At 41.7% G+C, this 10,000-nt stretch overlaps 1 protein-coding gene across 15 annotated transcripts in view; it reads right to left on the reverse strand.

The window, feature by feature from the left end:
* LOC123520435 (partitioning defective 3 homolog) overlaps nt 1-10,000 on the reverse strand; it is a 92,811-nt gene that overhangs the window by 54,203 nt on the left and 28,608 nt on the right. For 11 of the 15 annotated variants that reach the window (XM_045282627.1, XM_045282635.1, XM_045282638.1 and 8 more), the window contains exon 1: nt 5,961-6,075. The exons of 1 other annotated variant lie outside the window; for it this stretch is intronic. The gene's annotated coding sequence lies outside the window, so the exon portion shown is untranslated. Of the gene's footprint in view, nt 1-5,960; nt 6,076-10,000 lie in introns of those variants that run through there. 3 more of the 15 variants (XM_045282642.1, XM_045282641.1, XM_045282640.1) reach the window with 1 other exon arrangement.

Genomic DNA, 10,000 nt, shown 5'->3' on the forward strand with positions numbered 1-10,000 from the left:
ATTCCCTCCCTTCTTCTCTCCCCTACACACACACACACACACACACACACACACACACACACACACACACACACACACACACACAGAGTTGATATCCAGGTCAAATCCTTCTTTTCAGCCCGTGGCCAAAAACATGTTATCTTTATGTGTACTTGGTTGATAATAAGAGAAGGGAAGAGAGAGAAAAGGTGAGGGAGGGAGGGAAAGGGGAGGGAAGGGGACCAAAAAAGGGAAGGGGGCCACGGGAGGGAGGGAAGGAGGAAGGAGGAAGGAATGGGACGCGACCTTCGTGAATGAGAAAGTGTCAAAAGAAAGAAGGAAAGGAATGATGGAAGGAAAGAAAGAAGGATTGATGGAAGGAATGAAAGAAAGAAGGACGAGGTGATTAAATCTAAAAAAAAATAAATAAATAAAGGTGAAAATCAAGTAATTGTAGCAAGAAAGGAAGGAGAAATGCGTGTTTTGCTCTCTCTCTCTCTCTCTCTCTCTCTCTCTCTCTCTCTCTCTCTCTCTGTTATCACATACCTCCTGTCTCAAGGTGAATTCCTAAGGGTTTTTTTTTATTATGCAACGCCAGTACATCGCAGCCATCCCCTCCCCCCCGCAGAGAAGGAACACAAAGGAATACAAACGAAGTCCAAACAGCAACAAATCCTGAGGTCCTTATGGGGCTGTTTGGGTAAGTATTCTGTTCTACTATTAGTGGGAGAAACAGCAGGAGGAGGAGGAGGAGGAGGAGGAGGAATATAATAGCAGCAGTTGTAAGTAGTAGTAGTAGTAGTAGTAGTAGTAATATAATAACAATAATAATAATAAATAACAGCAGATAGGAAAAAATGGAGAACAATGACAAGAAACATAAATCGGAATAAAGAAGGAAGGAAAGAAGGAAGGAAGGAAGGAAGGAAGGAAGGAAGGAAGGAAGGAAGGAAGGAAGGAAGGAAAAGAAAAGGAAGAGAAAAAAATTATACTAAAAATAAATAAAATCACAAATAAAAAGAAAAAAAAAAGAAAAAAGTGAGACAGAATAACAGTATGTGGAAATAGAACGAAGCTGAGTCACACACACACACACACACACACACACACACACACACACACACACACACACACACACACACACACACACACAGATAACCGAAGCGTATTCCAACCCTCACTTCAACACCTGCACTCCCCCCACCCCTCTTTCTCCTTCCACCACCACCACCACCACCACCACCACCACCACCACCACAACCACAACCCACCACCAATACTATATACCAAACCCATCCCTTCCTCCCTCTCCCCTCTCCCCTTCACCCTCACCACCACCACCACCACCACGAATACAATAACAAGAACAGGAGCCTCGGTAATTTCACACACACACACACACACACACACACACACACACACACACACACACACACACACACAATGGTAGTCTTAGAAGTGTTATGTACAGCATTCTTTCACTATCCTTCCTTTCATTCATGTGTTTGCTTGTATTTCTCTTCCTCTTCCTCTTCCTCTTTCTCCTTCTCTTTCTCTTTTTCTTCTTCTTCTTCTTCTTCTCCACCTCTCGTCCTCATTCCACTTCATCTTATCAAGAGAGTGGCATGAGTAATGATAACAATTATATATGTCTCGCTTTAGTGGTCCGCCAAACGGCTTTGTGTGTGTGTGTGTGTGTGTGTGTGTGTGTGTGTGTGTGTGTGTGTGTGTGTGTGTGTGTGTGTGTGTGTGTGTGTGTGTGTGTGTGTGTGTGAATACAGATGTAGGTGAAACAGTGACCCAGACAGCAGCTTCCATCCAGGTGGAGGGTCCGTATACACACACACACACACACACACACACACACACACACACACACACACACACAAAACGGTGACTGAGAGTACTTATACATGGTTAATCATTCTTTTCCTGCCGCACACGCACACACACCCACCCACATACACATACACACACACACACACACACACACACACACACACACACACAAAGAACGCGGTCAATCACACTGCCACATGATTTGCACTCACACACAAACACCCAAACACCAACACGGTCCCCACCACCACCACCACCACTATTGTCACGCCCACCCAGACCCGTCCTTCACTTCACTCCCGCGGCCTTATAAACTTAATAGTGAGAAACAGTACAGCAGTTATGAGAGTTGAAAGACGCAATGATAATTTAATAAGGAGGGTGATGAGAAATAAACGAATCTTATCTCTGTACAACCTCTATCTCTTTCTCGTTATCGTTCTTCTGCGCACCTTTCTTTTACTATTTTTTTTTTGGGGGCGGGAGGGGTAAGGGGGTTAAGTCTCATACTCGAGGCACATTCTCATCCTTGACCACTCAGCAGCACGTCATGTAACATTCTCACGGGCACATTACACATTTTTTTTCCCCTAATTATTTATATTCTTGGCCACGTGAGCAAAACTCCCACCATTATTGCCACACCTCTGTCCACCACCACCACCACCACCACCACAACGATTCAAACTTACCACATTCATTCTTTAGCTACTTAACTTAACTTATGCTAATCAAACACCCAAACGTAACCTAACCTAACTAATCTAACGTAATCTAAGGTAACCGAACAAGCTAAAGAAAATGAATAAGTAAATAAATAAATAAGTAAATAGATAATAAATAAAATAAAGGAAAAAATGAGAAAAACAACTTAATTTAACCAAAGCAATTCAATCTAATGGAATCTAACCTAATCCTACTTAATCTTTCTTTACCTAAGCCTAAAAAAAAAAAAAAAAAAAAAAAAACTGAACCTAACCCAACCCAGCCTAACCATTCTAAGCATCCATGTAACTCAACACGTAAAAAGAGTCCAGGTTTCTTTTTCTTTTTTATTATCATTACTTTTCCCATTTCTTTCCAGTCTCCTCCCTCTCTCGCTTTACTCATGGTCATTTCACGGCTGGTTTTCCTTCATGGTCGTCGAGCCGTTCCCTCAGCCATGGTCATATACACACCATTTTTTTCTTTTTTCTTCTATTACTGTACTGTCTTGCGCATGTCTTTCTTTCCCTTTCTTTCTTTCCTTTTCTCTCCTTTTTTGTTGGATGTTGGGTAATAGGAGAGGAAGAGAAGGGAGTCTGTATAGGGAATCTGAGTTTTAGCCATTATATTAAACGTGGTTACAAATATTTCCATGTTTTTGTTAATGTCTCACTCTAAGGACTGTTTACAAATACGTATTCCAAAGTTTTAGTTAATGTCTCACTCTGAGGACTGTTTCTCTGGTCTTAGAACTTGATTTGTCTGATAAAAGTAAAACAATGGAAGGAAAACGGAAGATGAGGGGGTGAACGTTAAAGTACGAAATAAAAAAAAAGGAGAAAAGGAAAGAAAGACTAAAGGAAAAAAGGAAAGAGAAGATGAAAGGAAGAAATAAAGAGACGGGTTTACAAATGGGAGTGTTGTACGAAACTGCAAATTTACGTATATTTCTCCCGTACAAGCGGTTATTGTACATCATAAATTCGTAAATAACTTAAATCTTGTACTTATTCCTTCCTCTCTCTTTCTATTCTAATCTAATCAAGGCCAGTCATTCCTCTAGCTATGCACACGCCTTGAGATGATTCCATATATAATCCATCATAATATATTGATCATACGTTTTTCTTTTCTTTTTCTTCTCATACAAGCGGTTATTGTACATGATAAATTCGTTAAATAACTTAAATTGTGTACTTATTCTTTCCTCTCTCTGTTCTATTTCAATCACGGTCAGTCATTCCACTCCTCGAGATAATCACGTACATAATTGATCATAATATACTTGTTATACGTTTCTGTTTTTTTTTTTTTTTTTCCACGCTATCACCTTAAGTTCAAATCTTGGCTCTCCTCCCATTTCGTTCAAGGTTAATTCTCTTTACACCAGTCACGCACACGCCTCTCATTAGCCGATCGTAATGTTTGATAGATGCATGGATAACTTCTCTCTCTCTCTCTCTCTCTCTCTCTCTCTCTCTCTCTCTCTCTCTCTCTCTCTCTCTCTCTCTCTCTAGGTTGCTGTCTTATCCATCTTTTTACTTAGTTCTCAATACCAGTCATGCACAATTCTCTCACTACCCGATAGAAATGTTCAGTAGATGCATGAGTAACTATTTCTTCTCTCTCTTTCCTGAATGCTGTCTTATAACTATCTTTTTTCACACGTTTCACTCACTACACCACACAAACCTAATTATCAATACCATTTATGCACATTTTACTCATTAGCCGATAGAAATGTTTAATAGATGCATGAATAACCTTTTTTTTTTCTCTCTCTCTCTCTTGGTTGCTGTCTTACATCCGTTTGTCTGTACACGTTCCATTCACCACACCACAAACCTTACCTAACATGCTGCCCACCCACACTCACAACGTCCATCAGCCTTTACGTGCAATGAATCCATGAATAACTTTTCACGGGTTACTGAATTCATTACGTCTATTTCCCCGTTCGTTTTCAATGGTTTTATCTGATAACCTACAGAAACCATATAAACTTTTCAGATTAGTAAATAAGATACGTTAGGTCAGGTTTTCTTGTTCTTTTAACTGCTGACCTAAAGAATCCGTCAATATCATTTTCGTTTTGATTATTAGATACGTCTACTTTCTTGTTCTATTCCCTGATTTTAAATACCAACCCAAAGAATTCATCAATAACTCTTTCGAATTAGTAAATATGCTCGTTTTCACTGATTCTAACTACTAACCTCAACAAACTACAGATAACTTTTCAAATGCCTAAATATGATACGTCTATTCACTTATTTTCCCCTGACTTTGACTTCTAACTTAACCAAAGCTAACCAAACCTAATTTAACCTAACCGAAGGCAAATTGACCTCTAGAGTACCATGACACATTTCCATATTCATTCTGCTTACTATTTGGTGATTACATACAGCTTCAGAAACTTGTATGGGGATTAAAATAGTGAAGACTGTGCCCATTAATCTTCTGCCCTTTCATAGACCCTTCCTATGTTAATAAAATGACCTAATCGTACACAAATCTCAAGATAAAAATGTGTCCCAGAATTGAAGGGGTTAAACTAAACTAACCAAATGTACACGAACATCAAGGGCAGGGCTGCAAGTTTCCTAGAGTGGTGGAAGCCCCGCCCGGCCAGCCCCTCTCGTCCCGGTCACTACCCCTCATGTGCATAACACTGCTGAGTCACCAATTATTCACCAACTGCTCACGCCGCACCATTACAAAGACTGGCTTATAATTTCTCTCGCCCGTAAACCTGCTACCACTCCGCTCATGGCTAGTGTGATTATTTACTTCACTTCATGTTACGGTGACGTGCCTACACACACACACACACACACACACACACACACACACACACACACACACACACTCTCTCTCTCTCTCTCACATTTTTTTTTTCTTCTGGCCAATAATAACACGAGTCACTTCACATTCGTCATGGTCACTTGTCGGTGTGAACTATTTGACAGTTCTGCCGCCACGCGCACGCACACACACACACACACACACACACACACACACACACACACACACACACACACACACAGAGCATCAAGTCGCATCTCAGGTCTCCACACTGGCTGGCATTCACTCGCCGTACACAAAGCATTACACAAAATTAAATTAAAAACAAAAGCTTCATTCAAATCACCACTTATTGTGTTTCTTATCACTATCACCACCACCACCACCACCACAGCCTGCAAAACAATTGTACTGCCCACCACTTCCATCCTCCACCATTATCATCATCCACCTACATCCTTCCCCCCTACACGCCACCTCCACCATCACCACCACCTCCACCTCGAACAATTCAGGTGAGGTCTTCACTCCACCGTCACCACCACTAGTACATTCCACCGAGTTACGTAATGCTTCCAGTCTGGCCTCACACCGCCGGGGCTGCTGAGGTCACGGTGTCCAAGCCTGACCTGTTGAATTTATGGGGGGAATTCCGAAAGGTGTGGAGGGAGGGGAGCGAGAGACGAGCCGCGCGCACACCCACCCGGCACGACACTTCAACACACACTGAACTGACAGCTGCTGCAAGACTACCACCACCATCACCACTGGACCCGCCCCCCAGTCCCTCCTCCCTGTCTCCCTCTCTCCTTCCTTTCATCTCTTCTCTCTCTCTCTCTCTTCGAAAACATCTTTAGTACGTGCCATTCACACCGTGGCTAATAAATGACAGCTTTCTACCCTCGCTGTCTCCTCGCTCCGTTACTTGCACTAACTTCACCACTTCTGTCACCAAGAGCGCTACGTAGCCACTAACACCACCACCACCACCACCACCACCACCATGATTCTCACCTCCATGCATACGGTTAGCACATTTATTGACGTAGGCATCCTAATTACTACCCACACCACCACCACCACCGCCACATCCATCCACACCTTCATTATCTGACCCCACGTGCAACAGCTGCCTTATTACACACACTTATATTACGTGTACTATCTCTAGAATCTTCCTGTCTGAATGTATGTCTGTCTGTCTGGCTGTTTTGCTGTCTGGGTGACTATGTCTGCTTGTCTCAAATCAACAACAGCAAAGTGATTATGGCGCCACTACATAAGACTAAAGGTAATGATGTTCTTAACAGCTAACAAATCAAGTAGCTATGCGTATCTTTAGTGCGAAATAAACCATAATAACATAACAAGCAGCAGCGGGCCACGTTCTGCAGCTGTTCCCCCTTGAAACATTAACGCGTCGAGGTGAGAGAAAACTGCCTCTTACCACCCCAGACTCATCCATTTCCAGGCGGGGCAACAAAAGACAAGCGGCTGGCTGAATGGCTGACTGGCTGCCTGCATGGGTGTTCGAGGAGCGGGAAATACGTTGCTAATAGCGTGAATAACTTGCACTAAATTACTAGTATACTACGTTTAGTGTCACGCTCCAGCTGAAATGATGCACACAAACTCACACACACACCCTCTCCCTTAAGCTTTTTTGCTCTCATTTTTTTTGTTCAATTACTCCCTTCTCTTCTCTTCCCTCCCTCCCTCCCTCCTTCCCATCCCTCTCTCTTTATCTCTCTTCAGTCTCTCTTCTCTCTCTCTCCCTTTGCAAAACGTCGATATTGTGATAAATTGGACTTCTCAAAATTATTACCATGATGTCAAGAGTCTCCTGTGTGTGTGTGTGTGTGTGTGTGTGTGTGTGTGTGTGTGTGTGTGTGTGTGTGTGTGTGTGTGTGTGTGTGTGTGTGTGTGTGTGTGTGTGTGACGCCACCACCTCTCGCGCCCTCCTGCTGCATCCTCTCCCCTCCTCTCTCCCTCTCTCCGTGGAGTGTGAAGGCGCGTGTTGGTCTATTGACTGTCTGATTGTAGTTTATCGCAGGGGGGCGTGGAGGGAGCAGCGGGGGTGAAATTAGTGGCCTGGGAATTAAGAGAGAGAGAGAGAGAGAGAGAGAGAGAGAGAGAGAGAGAGAGAGAGAGAGAGAGAGAGAGAGAGAGAGAGAGAGAGAGAGAGTGAGTAAGTACTTTAATTACAATAATGATTAAACTTTGAAACTGAACATGTGGAGGAGGAGGAGGAGGAGGAGGAGGAGGAGAATAGTTTAAAATGAAAGACGGAAGGGAAGGAATAAACGAACGAAAGAAGGAAGAAAGCAAGGGAGATAAGACGAGATGACATAAATAAAAGAAACGAGAGAAAACATAAAATGAAAGTAAAAGAAAGAAAGAAAGAAAATAGAATGAAACAAAGAATGAAATAAAAAGAAGGAACACACTGAGGACAGAATGAAAAAAATGAATGAATGAACGAATAAAGGAATAATAAAAAAAAAAAGGAGAGAAGATAAAAAGAACAGGACAGCAGAGGAATGGACAGGGCGGGCTCGGGGCAGAAAAGCATGAAATCACAAAAGACAGGGAAAAAATGGAGGGCATTATAGGAAAATTATACAAGGATAATAAGATTAAAACCGAGGAATAAAAGAAAGAAAACGAAGAAGAGGGGGATGAGAACATTGCAATCCCCCTCAAAAAACTGGACCTTCCCCTCAATCCCCTCACAGCAAGGGATGAGAGGGAAATGTGAGGGGATGAGAGGAGAAGGGAGAGGGGAGTGTGACGGAACGCTATTAGTTGGTGTAGACAAGCATCATCACCCCTGGAGATGGAGGGGAGAGAAAGAGGGAGGGGGCGAGGGGAGAGAGGAAGAGGGATGATGAGAGGGGACGGGAGGTGAGGGAGGGAGGGAAGGAAGGAGGCAAAGGTCCGAAACAGCTGTCATTCTGCTGGCGATCGATAAACGTGAGAAATTCTGTTAGAAAGAGAGAGAGAGAGAGAGAGAGAGAGAGAGAGAGAGAGAGAGAGAGAGAGAGAGAGAGAGAGAGAGAGAGAGAGAGAGTCGTGGTGTGTCTTTGCATTAACACCTTGAATTAAAACACCTTTTAAATCTGCCAAGTCACACACCTTTGTCTTGCCTGATTAATTTACGTCTCCGTCCTCCTCCTCCTCCTCCTTAAACATCCTCTTGCGTTCAACCTTGTCCTCATCTTTATCCCTGCACCGTCAGTCAATCAATCAGTCAGTTAGTCAGTCAGTCAGTCAGTCAGTCAACTTCTACACTTCTTCCCCAAGCATCACCTCATCTCCTCTTTCTCAAGTATCCGAACTCTTTTCCTTATCTTTCTGACACACATCTATCTATCATTTCGTAATATAACAATCTTTCATCTCCTCCTCTTCATCCTCTTCTTTTTTATCGTCTTCATCCCAGATCTTATTGCATCTTTGTCCTCCTCTCCCTTATCTTCATCTCTAAGCACTTTTCCCTCCCTCCCTCCTCATCATTCTATTTTTCTTCCCAATGCCCTTATCTTGGTCTTATTCTTCCTCTTCCTTCACTCCCCCACTCCCCATTCTACTACTACTTCTACTCTCTCCATCTATTGTGCCCTGTCTTGTGTATATCCTCTACAGTAATATGTGTGGTTTCAGCAGATGCATTAACTGTAAACCAACGAAGTACTGTTTATGTATGTTTTTGCTACGTGTTTTTCAGTTATTTCATATTTCTTCTCTTCCTTTTTTCACACATGGTTCTCCTTCTCTTTCTCTTCCTTGTTTCTCTTTATCAACAATACATAAGCACTCACAAACACGTATAAAGTAGACATGTATCATTATCATCTTATTTTCCCACACACGGTTCTCTTTCTCTCTTCTTCTTCTTCTTGTTACTCTATATCAATAAATAAAACAAGTATAAAGTAAGCATGTATAATTATCTCTTTTTTTTTTCGTCCTCTTCCTCCTCTTCCTTTTCCGCATTCATTTCTCTCTCTCTCTCTCTCTCCTTTCTCCTCTTTCTCTCCTACCTTGTTCCTCCACATTGTTCTAACATAAACACTCACAGCCACTTATGTACTGTACTTCTGCTCTCCTTAATCCCTCTACAGTAAAGTACCGCATTGTTTTAAGTACACTTTAGTTCCCCCCTTCTTTAAACTGTTTTCTTTCATGTTTCCTATCTTAACTAAAAAGTATAATAATAAATAGGCATGTCTTAAGTTTATATATCTTTTTAATACTAATCTTTACGTATCGATTTACTTGACTTTTCTTAACGGTAAATTGAATAGATATTATACAACTCGTTTTCCTTCACGTTTTCTTTCATCCATATTGTATTTTTTAGGAGTCACTTAACTATTCCAGAAAAAGAAGTAATATTGTAGTAGTTTAATGATTAGGATTGCTCATTATAGACATTGTTGTAGTTTTGTATAGGTATTACGGTAGTTTGATAATTTATAAGCACTAAAAATCACCCTTGGGACAAAAAATAAATAAATATGAATAAAAGTAAAAATAGTATAGTCCCTGCTTCCGTTTTCTCTAATGCCTTACTTTTATGTGGCATATAAAATTATCGCTGTTATTAATATTCTTCTTATCAAATGACGTCCTTCACCTCACCTATTAATACGAAGCACTATGAAAT

This window comes from Portunus trituberculatus, chromosome 47 (assembly GCF_017591435.1).
Source record: "Portunus trituberculatus isolate SZX2019 chromosome 47, ASM1759143v1, whole genome shotgun sequence".
Taxonomy (NCBI): domain Eukaryota; kingdom Metazoa; phylum Arthropoda; class Malacostraca; order Decapoda; family Portunidae; genus Portunus; species Portunus trituberculatus.